The sequence below is a fragment of the Mixophyes fleayi genome, chromosome 11 (assembly GCF_038048845.1).
Source record: "Mixophyes fleayi isolate aMixFle1 chromosome 11, aMixFle1.hap1, whole genome shotgun sequence".
In the NCBI taxonomy this organism is placed as follows: Eukaryota; Metazoa; Chordata; class Amphibia; order Anura; family Limnodynastidae; genus Mixophyes; species Mixophyes fleayi.
The window spans coordinates 97,270,512-97,284,675 of NC_134412.1; the positions used below are offsets into that span (position 1 = coordinate 97,270,512).

General features: G+C 34.9%; 1 protein-coding gene across 1 annotated transcript in view; it reads right to left on the reverse strand.

Moving 5' to 3' along the window:
- Positions 1-14,164, reverse strand: part of ARHGAP32 (Rho GTPase activating protein 32) — a 389,933-nt gene that overhangs the window by 366,600 nt on the left and 9,169 nt on the right. Inside the window, exon 3 of the mRNA XM_075190517.1 lies at positions 5,900-5,961. The gene's annotated coding sequence lies outside the window, so the exon portion shown is untranslated. The remainder of the gene's footprint in view (positions 1-5,899; positions 5,962-14,164) is intronic.

A 14,164-nucleotide genomic window follows, 5' to 3' on the forward strand; every position in this document is an offset into this window, starting at 1 on the left:
TACTCTAACAGAAACGCCAACAATCAACCCAACCCATCCAGTGGCTGGTGGAAGCTGCACCCCTGCAGACATCACCATCTTGTCCCACAAATCAGTACGTTTCCAAGTGTAACTGGGGGCAACTGTTCAAAAGTAGGTGGGTGAAATACTTTACTATTTTCATGCATTTTTAGGCACAATAGTATTTTACAGTAATAAGTGTGTGAAAATGTTTACAAGATTTATTAAATTGCTCATGTAGTTTATTAAAAGTTATACCATACTCAAGTTATCTTGTTAGCAACGTTGCAGTCATAAAGTAACCCGTAAAGTCATTTATGGCAAGTTTCTGAAACTAGTGTCATGCAAGTCATTGTAGGCTATTTCATATGCTTGCCAATGCAAGTCATTAAACAGCGAGACAATGTTATGCTTCTGCCTTTCCCGGTTATTTACAGTCCCAATAACCTGGGTTGAATTAATGAATTGCTGTTAGAGATGTTTTAATGATTTAATATGGCCTGGGTAAGCATTAAATAAGTCTCTAATTAAGAGAATCAGCTTAGTACAAAGGTCTTCTGACATTTAAGCTGTCATGTTGCAGACCAGCACACAGTAAGTACATATGAAGTAAAACAGTAATTCTATTTATACATATTGAGTTAAATGCTAATATGAGACTCTCCCAACAATTTAGGTATGACTTATAACCCATTACTGTTTAAGGATTTAAACTACTTAAGCTCTGCTTCAGGCAGGCTGTATTAGCTATTAAGATTTCATGTTTCACTATGCAAATACTGCTGACAGATCAAACATTAACAACGAGCAAGTGGTAAATTTACAACATGAATGGGGTCTGTTTCTAGGTTGGATGGTTTGTTGGAAACCTGCAAGAAAAGGGTTAGACAGTACGTGTCAGGGATTTACAGGTACATTTCAAGTTTAATAGCAACCAGTATCTCAATAGCTATCCCAGAATGCTTATGATATGTAATGCTTGATACCTCTCTAAGCACCTGAGAGGTTTAATAACTGTTTCTTTTATTGCATACACCACTGCTGGCAAGGTGTGACTGATCATAATACCAATGTGAAAGATGGAGGTATACAAGCATTATATAAGGTGGTCTTTGTCAGTCTGTAATTGTATGCTTAGGATGCTGATGGCTATTAGCTTATAATTCTATCATTAATATTGTATTTCGAAGCAATTAATATTGTTAGGGGCATTCCCAAATACACTGCATAGTTCTCATCATAATTTTATGAATATGCCCTTAACCTATAACCAAGAGATCAACTTATAAGGCATTGCGCCTTCACCTACTCTAATGCACTCTATCATGAAGCACTTTGTAAATGTGACAAGTGACAAGAGAGTGCAGGATGACTACATCAGGCAACTGCAGTTGTTTCAGGGTCTCGTGCTTTAGGCGCAGTGAATGTCCTCATTGCAGGAGTGTACGGGAAAGCCGGATTGTACTTTGGTAGGACCAATATGCACTAAGTGGCACTTTAATTAATGTAGCAAACTCATATTTTCCTACAGATTTTAAGGTTTATCTGTCTGAAAATACCCAGTTTTAGGACTGTGCATGTTCAGAACTGGAAAGCACTAACTCCCTACCGCTTATAATACAGACACATGAAGAGCACAGAGAAATTAATAACAGGCAAGTATGTGTATTTACTGTTTTTTCACTTTATTCACCCAAGAAAGACAAACAATATAACTGAAGGAATGTTTACAAATGCTAGGAAGGAGGCACAATGTAGAGTGAGCAAGAGTACACAATAAAGATCAATCCCCAGGCCCCCAAAGACATTGCTGCCTAAGGGATGGAAGTGTCGACCTTTAAATGTACTAACCAGCGGACACAAGAAGATAGGGAGCGTCCTTTACTAGTTGATTACAGCCAGATTACAAAGGGTAGATAAGAAATGTTGTACCTCCTTACAGTAGGACCACTGAATGCTGCCTATAATTTTAACGCAAACTGATTTATTCAGTGCAAGTATTTCAGTAGGATTAAACAATGTATCCAGTAGTAACTGGAACCTCCTTCAAAGCTCTAGCTTAGTGTCCAATTGCCTCCATCATATTTGCCTTTCTAAATATACTCAAACCACTCGCCTGACTTGTCCATTTACACCTTTTTGTTGTTCACTTTCCATTTGTCCTTTTTCCACTTAACAATTTAACACAGAGTGAACAACAATATGACAAGGCATTGTAAGCCCCCCTCCCTTGTGCATAGTTATGATTAACTCCCCCTGCATCTCATTCCTGTGCATCAGGAGTTCAGCAGCTGCTTCCTAAATCTCCTGAGTCACACAAATTGTTCCTGAAACAATACGTCAAAACACCATTAGTGCATTAATCTCCCTCATACCACTTTACCTTCCATCCATCCAAACTTTTCACTGTTACAGTGGATTGCAATTTGCCTCCTTGCAAATATACCAGATGTGATTGAGAAACCTAAAGGATATCCTGTAATTAAACATTATTGTGTGTATGTATCTAACTAAGTGACATTAATACAAGTAGAGACCCCTAACAAATATGTCTTTATATTCATTGCCTTGTGAAGCTGCCTCTTATATTTGCAGTTCATTGACCTAATGAAACATTTTCATAGTGTAATATAAAACAAATCGTTACACATATTAGTATGTGACGTGTTACAGCAATACTAGATAATATAACACTTTTATCTATGCAACGTTACGGCTCAGCTACAAATGAGAATAGAAGTGGCAGCGAGGAGCAAACTTTTCATCAGGAAGGTTTTCACTAATCTCTATGTTTTAAAAATAGAGGCCTTAACAATGGTGACAACTGTGCCATTTATTTTTGAAACTATTTTATGGACCTCAATGTAATACAACCTGCCCAGGACAAGACCGTGAAGTAACATGTGCTATTGTTTTCCCAGCTAATTAGCGGTAGTAAATGACTAACCATGCCTATATAGGATAATATATTCAGCTTCATTTCACTAAAAGCTAATAAAAATTATTCACCTTATTTTAACTGTTGCAACAAAAGTATAACCTATTAAACAAAGGAGCAATGTCAAAACCCAAATGAAGTGAAATAATGTATCAAATTGAAGGGAAGTTACTTCACTTCACTTAATTCACCTTTGGGAATCGAGTGATAATATAAGAAATTTCTGAAAAGACCTTAAAAATAAGGGTAACAAATAAATAAAATTCTAGTTTTTTTTGTTATGGGCTTTAGAAACCAGCAAACAACAAAATAATAAAATGTCTTGCTTATCTATATTTGCAAATATATGCCAACACCATCTACTACGATCAAGTTGCATCAGATAGTCCTAATTCTTAATGAATTATATAAACTTCCCCGCATATTGTACAGCTGCAAGTTTCTACCACTGCTCAGATTCTCAATAATTTAGCTATCTATTTGAAAATATTTAGAATAGTTCAAAGTAATTCAAACTGAAAGGACACAATTATTATTATTATCTTTATTAACATAATAATTTTAAAATGTTAAAATACAGAGTTATTTAATTTCAAGGTAAAAATCTACTTTTGAAAAATGTATGACAATGTAAATTGCTTCTAGGTATAACTATTTTCTAAATATAACTATTAATGAGTATATACCCAGCCTTGTGAATAGACCACAAAATAACTAACAGACTGAAACTCCATGACTTAAAGCACCTGATTAAATGCAAATAAATTATTGATATAACATGAACAAGTATTCTATACATTGAACTACAACAGTCAATGGCCATTTTTCCTTTAACCACAATATCATTATCATAGAATATGTAGAATATTGCATGTAGTATAAAATTACCCATGTGTATAACTAGGTTTCTCACAATTGTTTAGACACATTTTTGTACATTGATATCTTCTTGTTAATAACTGTTCTATCACAACACCTGTTGATTCTCATTTTTGTACCTTGATTGAAACCAATAAAAAAAGTTTTTTTAGAAAAAATAATATTGCATGTAAATCACATACAGCATAAAGCAGGTTCCCTAAACAGCAGGAGAAATGTGTGCTAGCTCTTTGCTTCATAACAAAATCATGGTTCTAACAAGGTACACAAAACATTCTCTGCAACATTGTATAACCCTGTAGTGCTGAGAATAGAAATGTTAGAATAGTCTGCAAGTATCTCTTGTAAACATCATTTACCCTGTCTCAGGACTGGATCAGGACCTATAAAACAGGGGCGTAGGCCAGTTAGCTCAGCTCATTTTCAACCAATTATTTGCAAAACTATTGTTTGCAATGGAGTTCTTCATTATCTGGCAACACTTTATTCTTATTTAGCAGCACTGAATAAGGAATGTAACAATATTGAAACGTATGAGTCTGAATATCTATATGATACACACAATCCTACATAACAATAATACAATATTTATACAATCATAATGAATACACTAGGAAGCAAAGAATGGTATATGTACAAAAAAAAATACATAGAAGATTAGGATGCTTCATTCAATAAGTTCTGTGATAAACTTGGAGGGAAAAACTGTTCACCAAAAAGACCTGCAGTGTTAGTACAAATAAGACATATCATACTGTACGATTATTACAGCTGTGCTTCCAGAAAAATAAACCGTGCACTCTTACTACTTTATAACTACATATGGGATCAGTTATTCAGATTTATTTCTACTTTGAGTTTTCTTATCTACGTTTTTTTTATATAATTGGCAGCTTAAATATAAATTATATTTAAAAAAAGACCATTATATAAGACACTATAACATAAAAAAAAAACATTTATTTACTTTAATTACTGTCTGGGTTTAAACGGTTTTCCTGCTAGAAGATAACTTAAAGACCAATAACATAAAATAATAGGCTAATGTACCGGCAACAATAAAGTAATGATAAAGAACATATTACATAACTGATAATGTACTGTTTATGTGATATATACAAGCCAAAACAATCAGCCTTACAGTAGGTAATGTGTTATTCCTTGTGATAAAGAAAATCATTTCAGCACTTTTACATTTTTATTGAGTAAAGAAATGAGGCAGAGATTTGTGGCAGCCTGTGCATGGGAGGAGAGGCTAGGACGGGGCATTATTCTATATGGGAGATTGGGGGATTGTAGTTATTTCACAATGTGAGGTAAATGTAACACCCAGCTCACTTGATGGCAGTGTTATGGACAATGAAAGAAAGGTTGTCAAGACAAATGAGCTTAGGTGGGATTATAAGAAGCTCAGCCTTACACATAATCAGTTTAAAGTGATGATCGGGCAGCCAGGACCGTTTTGCCGAGACGTGACTGGAGTGCAGGTGAGAATGGACAGACATGACCTGCCTGTCATCACATAGACAGTAATAAGGTCACTAAACAGAAGTCAAAAAGGAGACTACACCAGGGTATATCCACACAGAGACCTAACAGGAATAAGAAGATTATATTCATCATGTCTACAAAGTGGGGAACAACGTAGGTCAAAAGCAGCGAAGCTGACATGTGTATTAGCAAGACAATTGTGATGATCCCTGACTATGTTATACACAGATAATCCTGATGTCACAGGACTGGATATCTATGTATCAATCACAGCATATGTTTGATAGCTAGGCATAGAAAAGCCTAATAATGATAGTGTGTGCAATGATAACCAGTGTGCAGTCCCACTGCACACCCGTGGAGAGAAACAATTTGCTTCGGTTTCCCAACATAAACTAGATGAATAAGTGAAACTATACTACTTGTATTCTACTGGTAACTCCGGCAACAGTTCTAGAGAACGGTGCAGAAGAAGCAGATTTGCAAATAATGAAAGCGAATGTCTGATTGTTTGTATTTTGCAACACTAAATGTTTCTATGCACAGGAATATCACTGTCTGAATGTAGAGCTTACTAAGGTTCTTCATTACCTTGTCTTCATAGTTTCCAAACTATTACCTGCATCTTTATTCTGCAACAGAACCCAGGAGCACTGTGAAACAGGATGAAACATTGTGTTAGATGTATTGTGGTTGCTACAATTTTGTAATTAAAATTAAGTTTTATATGAATCAGTGTCTGGTCCTGTCAAACTAAACGATCTTAAAGGGCTCATGTAGAGTTAGACATACATCTTTGTATAGTGTGGGATATACCTGTACTACACATGCGCTCCAAGAAAGCACAAGCATCCATCCATATCTCTATATTTTTGCATATCTTTGTCCTGCATCTCCCTAAGCCTGGAGAGGCGTGCAGGCAGAGGAGGAGTACAGTAAGGGTGTGTTCATGTAACTGTGAGACAAACGTCAGTAAGGTGGTGTAGCACTTGCAGGTGCTGATGATGACAATCAGAGCACTATATAGCCACTTCTGATTGGCTGATTGCGTCTTAACCCCTCCATCCAATGGTACTTAAATCATAAGCACAGCTGCTATATGATATGAAGTCGCAGTAGCTTTTCACATTAATTAAATGACTTTTAGAAATTGGCCTTCTACTGGATGAAAAGTTTTCTATTTGATTTTTAAGGGGAATACATGTTGTATTTGATTTAGTCTGCATTTTATGTTTGTATCTAACTACATTTTATATGGAACATGCAACTTTCATATTTAATAACAACATTATCAAGACTCTATACACTCTTGTGTATATGACACATATGCTTATATTGTGTACTTAATTGTTCATTAGTAACACCGACAAGCTGCATCTCTACACTACCATAAGGTGTAAGTAAACACACTTCTTGTGCCTGATCATCCGAGATGCGTCTGACGCAACACATGCATGTAAACCCCTATTTTTATGTACGTTCCGGGCACAAATGCTTTCCCCTTTAGATAAACTCTTAAAAGAGAAAAATGAGCTAATAAATTATCAGCATATTAATTAGTGTCGCCTTTACTTTTCAGTTTTTGTGTATGTCAACACACCAGCTCAAAGAGAAAGATTGGGACTTTGAGTAAGCCGTCAAGAGGAAACCGTGTTGTTTGTGTGAAAATCACTCGCACACCGATAACTCCTAAATTTAACACAACAATTCAATATGAAAATCCAACGCTGAAGTTTATCCAACAAATTGTTAAAAATACCAAAAATTAATTTCAATGTTCGCACCAAAATTCTCATCCTGATATAATGTCTAAAGACCCAGCCCAGGGGAACACCATGGAAACCCAAAGTGCTGTATGCACAATTTCAAAAATGTAAAAACATTATAGTGCATTTAGTATAAAATTCTGAAAATGATGTAACAAGAAACCAAAACCACATTATCATTGCGTTTGCTTATTTTGTTATACATTATTGTTTAAATATTTATTTTACTTTATGACCAAAGGTCCACGTATTCAGTTCCTAAGTTAGATAAACCACTAATTAATTATACCAAAATAATGTATTAGATATAATTGTAACCATTTGCCAAATTGTATCATAAGTGAATCTTACAAAATATATCATAATACTTTATCACACATTTTAATAACTGTAACAACCAAATACGTCTGAACGCTAGTAAATCACAAAAAGAATCCTCTCAGTTATTTACAAACATCATAATTTTTGCAAAAACTACTTAAGGTTCTATCAAACTCAATTTATGAATGAAAAAAACATAAAATATAGTAATAATTGCAATATCATTTTTTTATACAATTATTTTTTATTAAAAATAATATAACATATACATATTGCAAAGTGAACACAATTCAACAGCATTGTAGGCTGTATCTTCATTAACAACATTCAAATAGCTTCTGCATTATTATATTTTATGTATATAACATTTCATTATATAATTCTATAGCATACACATAGGGTAATGTGGCATTTACTACTACCAATCCCCATCTCTACACCATTTTATAGCACATAAGTGTAATAGGGTAGATGAACACCACAAGCAAACAATGACATCTTAAAAAAGAGGTTTTAAAGAACAAAAATATTAAAAAAAGGAAAAAGGATAGAGAATACAATGGGTAATCTGTTATGACTCAACTGTATTCTACAGCTAAAATTATTATCATTTATTGGTATGTTTTAAAACTGTGAGAAAATTCCATAAGGTTAAAATAATAGAAACAGAAAGTGTACAAGATAGAAAAAAGTGACTAAAATACAGACAGAATTATTGGTTTAACGATGTTGTCGTGAGTAGATTTGAATTAGCTTACAGCTATCGGGGAAGAGAATAAAAAAAGAGGGAGATATTAGGCAGGGAAGCTATCTGTTAACAGTGTGATTATTAATAATACATATGGTGGTGCCATTAGAGTGCTAGTCTTGAATATCTGCCATACGAATAGCACTGAAGGTTATTATTATTTTTGGTACACATTATAAATGGGAAATAAGGTGAATTATATTGAAAAGTTAGGGCATAGAAATGAGAACTACAGGGCATAGATATAATAATTACATTAATAATACAATAGCAGACAGTTGTTATACTGTATTATAATCACTCTTTCTATCTTAGTACACCTTTTCTTGTTATTATTTTAACCTTTTGGAACATTCTCACAGTTAAAATGCATATGAATAAATAATAATTACTTTTAAGTATAATGACCTTGTACAGTAAATACTAATCTAGTGGTTATTATGGTAGAAACCCTAATTAAAGCTAAAAATATATATTTTGACACAATAAGTTAAACAAGAGAAAAAGGCTAAAATGATCCTAATTAAATATAAGCCAATGTGGTTGGTCTCCTGTTGTATACTGTGCAAAACCGGTTGTCCTAGTCCAAGCAGGGGGATTGAATTGAGAAAGAACTTTCTCACTGGGAGGTTTAAACAGAAATAAATGAGGTTTCTCTACAAAGGACATAGGTTTGGGGACAATGAGGACTGAGGATCTCTGTTAATCTGATTATGACCTTGATGGCTACAGCTCATTCTTTCATTGCACACAAGACTGAACCAAGTGTGTCAGAGGGCCTGAGCAGCCAGCATAAGTCCCTGTTATACCACTTTCATACTGCCGCCCCGGCAATATCCCGGGATATTGCCGGGGCACAGTGCAGTATAGATAAGAAGTTTTAGAAAAAAAAAAAAGTGTAAAAAAAATGATTTAATAAAAAATACATAAAAAAATGTTTACTTAACTTATTTTCAGCCAGCGGTGTCTCCGGTGCGTTGCCGGCTGTCAGGGGGACCTCTGGGTACTAAAATGACGTCATTTGTAATGGACTAGAAATGACGTCATTTTAGTACCCAGAGGTCCCCCTGACAGCCGGCAACGCACCGGAGACACCGCTGGCTGAAAATAAGTTAAGTAAACATTTTTTTATTAATTCATTTTTTTTACACTTTGCCATTTATTTATTTTTTACGGTATGAATGGTGAGACCCGGGAATTACACGGGTTGCACCATTCATACTGTAGGCGAGCGGGGTCCAACCTGGGAATTACCCCTCGCAAAATCCCGGGTCTAAGTCCCGGGATTTTGTGGTTGGACTATTCATACTGCACCAAGACCCGGGTTTTTCAGCGTGCCTCTGCAAAAACCCGGGTTTTTGGTGCAGTTTGAAAGCGGTATTATCTGCTATTGCCAATCCAGCAGTCTGGACTGATCCATGCATAGTCATTGATGGCTTATTTTGTACATCAAGCCACTCATTATTTTCAACTTGTGTAATAGCAATTGTTCCCTAAGGTAAAGTGCCTATATAACATGATCAGGGCTGTGTAGAATAAATTAAAGTGAGAGCAGATTCTGCAGGTCAAAAAGGCAATTCTTATTATTAATACCTTATTATCCATTATCATCATAACCCCGACTCGATAACTTCTAAATTCAACGAACTATCTGCCCCTTCTTGCTCTGCCTCTCCCTCAATATCATCATTTCTATATTCAGAACTTTTAATTAGTGCTTCAGAGCTGAGTAATTGTGTACTTTTCCCTGTCTGTTTTTCATAATATTTAACAAGTGCAATTTGTTCTTTAATAGTGACACCAATAAACAAATGTTTTGGTTTTGAACAAATGTTGCTGTTGATGCTTTTGTCAATAGGGACACTACATATTACACATTAAATCCTCCAGATTCTTAGGCATTGCTGCTGCCAATGGAGCAGGGTGATTGTTCTTCAATAACTTAACTTTAACATGTGTAAGTCAGCTTGTTCATTGGAATTTGCATGGCTCATTTCAGTATAACCATTTACCTAAGGAAGGTTACATGGATTTGTGCTATGACTTCTCAATGTACCAGTACAGCTGCAGCATCCCGATGAGTGTGATTGCTTACCCTATAGACAAGTACTGTTCTTAGCAGCCAATGTTTTGAGTCTGAGTTTTCACAAATTCTCCTTTTCTGTTTCAGCATATTTAAATAATATTATTATTATTATAAGGACAAGCAAAATTATAATTGGTAGAGTGTTCCTAAACAGCAACTGCCAATTTTGCAAATTAATAATTACAATACAGTTATTATGATGAAAATATGCGTGCTAGCCAATAATCAGTGGGCAAAAATGAATAACCAGTAGTAATAATAATTCTGGTACACTAAATGAAGATTGATTGGATATATTTGGACAATAATTCAGGTCAAACCTCCATGTGGGATTTCCTGGTGAATACCAGGAGGTCCATTAGACTCCATGCCTTCACTCCTGCCAGCCCTTACCATGGTTGGCAAAAGGGAATCCGGCACCTCTTGGTCCTACTTTGTGACACTTACACTACCTTCACAATGACATTTACATATGGAAACATAAGATTAAACAAACACATGCTTTGGACTGGAGAAAACTGGTTACTTGCTGAATGCTGGCTAAATACCTTGTTGTGTGACAAGAGGTTGAGTACCACCCCACCACCAATGAATAATGTCTTTACTTTTACCCATCCTCGCTGACAGTGAAGATTGGATGTTGACCTATACTTCCTTTAAGCCACCATTTGCACCTTCCAGACACACTGTATGCATTAAAGCACATTTTTATTGACATAAATAAAAATGTAATAAAAACATTGAAACACAAAAATGTGAGTCATCATCATGAATTTTAGGAACAAACTTTTTAATTAATGAGCTGATGGTCCTTAAGTTCTAGAAAGGAAGACATTCCATTTTTACATTACTGCGTAGAGCATTTGCACAGGATTACTTCCCAGACGTGTAAGAAGCATGTAGCTATGTATGTATGAGGTAGACAAACAGACACAGTTGTATAAAATTAAATGCACATTGGCATATTTTCCTGATGCTATTTTAGCATTAATGTGTAGGAAAATAGATGGATTACGCTTAAAGTTAAAATACAGCAAAGCAATCACAGTAATAGAAGAACATTGATGTATAAGTATACATGTGTTATACGAGGTAATAATCTAATTGCTCCACACATAAGAAATGATTATATAAAAGTGCTACATGAGTGACTGTGCGTAATACAGATACGCACCTGACAGAAATCAGTACATTTGACCTACTGACTGGAAGCAGAGGGTTTCTGTATATCAGACTCATGCAACCTGTAGATGTGGAACTACAAGTTCCAGCACTTCCTGCCACACAATGCGATGCTGAGACTTGTAGTTCCGCAACAGGAAAGTCACAGGTTTCCTACCTCGGCTATGTATAATTGCTAACAAGAATTGTACATCAGTGATCCTCATATCATACTTGGACTGCATTGCAATTCATAATATCAGAGGCTGTCAGCAGTCTCTTGTATTAATACACCACAATGACAAGTATACAGAGGTCAGTACTTTGAACTTGAACGTGTCTCATAAAATCTTTGAGATTTACATTAGTTCTATAAATCTGCACTGCCATCTGGTGTACAAAGAAGAGAATTACATGCTAAGGAGTCTTGTTCACATGCAGTAAGGTAGAACTTCACATGTTTACTGGATCCAAGTGATGTCTACATTGATATCCATTTTTGTTTACTGTGCGGGGGACACACCTACACAATATAGGTAAATGTATGTAACCAATTTACTGCAAAGGGTTAGTCTTCAATGAATGTAGTAACTGAAGAACAAATCCAGAGATTGCTTTGACATTTTTCTGGAAAGTGTCTCTTCTCATAAAGTGATTTGCTTGCATGTACTGTTATCTCAAGGAACTATAAGGCAATTAATATTCAGAATGGCTGCAAAGCAGCTTACAAAGTATCTGACACAGATGTACAACTGTAGATTAACATTATTTAGAAGAAAAATATTGCCTCCCTGAAAGAATTTTGGGAAAAAACTATATGTAATAAAGGGACCCGGAAATCCAAACAGTGCCAAGAATTGCTTAAAGAGGTTTACATTTCACCCAGAATCTGCTGTCTAGTTTATAAATTCAACCTCAGCAACCTTTCCATGGTGAAAGCAACATTTTCACCGTTGTTACATGAAATCTAATTGCTCTGGAAAGGATTGTGTTACAGAAAAAATAATATTTTAGCAGACTAAATATTAAGTTTTATGTTGTTTTCTTTTGTACTGTTTTTGTTATTATTTGGAGCCACGTACAACTCTATTGGCTGTTTTTTTATTTTTATTTTTGTGGTTTTTTTATATTTGTTAAAACAGCTGATGTAAATTAAAGATGTAAAATCTATTGTACAGTGTTCCACTAGACGGCAGATTTTCCCAGCAGCCCTTAATGGTGAAGGTTTCATTAGATTAAGCTTTAATTCTTCAAGTCTCCCAGCATAGAGAGAACATTGGTGTTCCCCTGGCTTTCCTGACAACCAGAAACCACTGAACAACGTCTAGCAACTTCAGTGGGCACTAATTACTGTACTACACTAATCTCAATTGGCTTTTAATTATACCTTCAGATTTACAGTATCTTCGGTATCTTCAGTCAGCTGATTGACTACTACATAATGCAGGTGTTCTTTGCAATTACTTTATGATTAAGCAAATGTTACACACTATTTGTCAGATATATTGTTTCCCTGTTATGTTACAATCATGAAGGACAGCATACTAAGCCATATGTAGAGAATACAGCTTATTATTATTCAATACTGCCATTCAGACAACTAGGCTTATTGGTCTCATCTATGAAAAGTATTTGCTCTGTTCAATTACATACTGTACAGTTCTTCATATCACAGTATGGAAGACCCTCATAGACACATTCTACAAATAGTAACACATTAGATGGAAATACATAAACCTATATTTCTGAATACTCCCAAACTTGAACTAAAATTGAAACATATAGAAAATTTATTGTGATAAAGAAATCAGCTTCTCACTGTACAATCATATTTAATATTTTACATTTTCCAGGTAAAACTGCCTGGAGAATTGTGCTACAGGCTCAGTCACAAATAAATATTCTGCAGGGTGCAATACAAATTGTTTTTAGATTTTATAAGTGCCCCAAGAGGATCTTTGATGAGGAGATATAAAGGTCATAAGAAAACAAATGAGTACATTTAAAATTATTGGAAAGGCTTCTCCTTTTATTATATCCCCAAAAAGACTGCAAGGAGAATCCTTTCTTTGCCTTTCCTCTGCATTTTGGGTAAAGGGTTCACAGAGAAAAGTGAAGGCTACAGCAACACACCCATCAAACAGAATTAAGCAACGTAAAAAAACATGATAACCCAGACAGTGCTGTGTGAAGACAATAGTATACACCTGTCCTACACTTGGGAAACAAAGAGGTACAGTCAGCAGTACCCCATTGTTTTGTTTATTCAGATCAATGTATGTATTAAAAATAAGTAACGCTTCCATCTTTAGTTAAAGTTATGGATTCTCCTATTTCAATATCTATCAACTAAATTCACAAAACCTAAAAAACGTATTATTATTTCTTACACGGAACTGACCTCTTGTCTAATGTAGTAAAGCGTCAGTATGAGCAGTATTCACTCGAGTTCAAAAATGATACAAAACTTTGTCCCTTGGGAGAAAACACTGAAATATGCGCTTTGTATGTTACCCATTGGCACTCTCTATTTACAGGCCATTAATTGCACATTAAGATGATATTACAATTGTCTAGTATCATTACAGAAATATGTTTTACAATGTAAGCAAATCTCAGGCAGATGTGTGCAAAGTGTACTGGTCTCTTATATTTTCTCCTATAGCTTTTTTTTATTTTACGTTGTCTCTTTTGTAATATCCTGTTGCTTTTTATATTTTTATTTATGTGATAAAACAGTAACATATTATGGTAATGAAAATAAACACCTGACT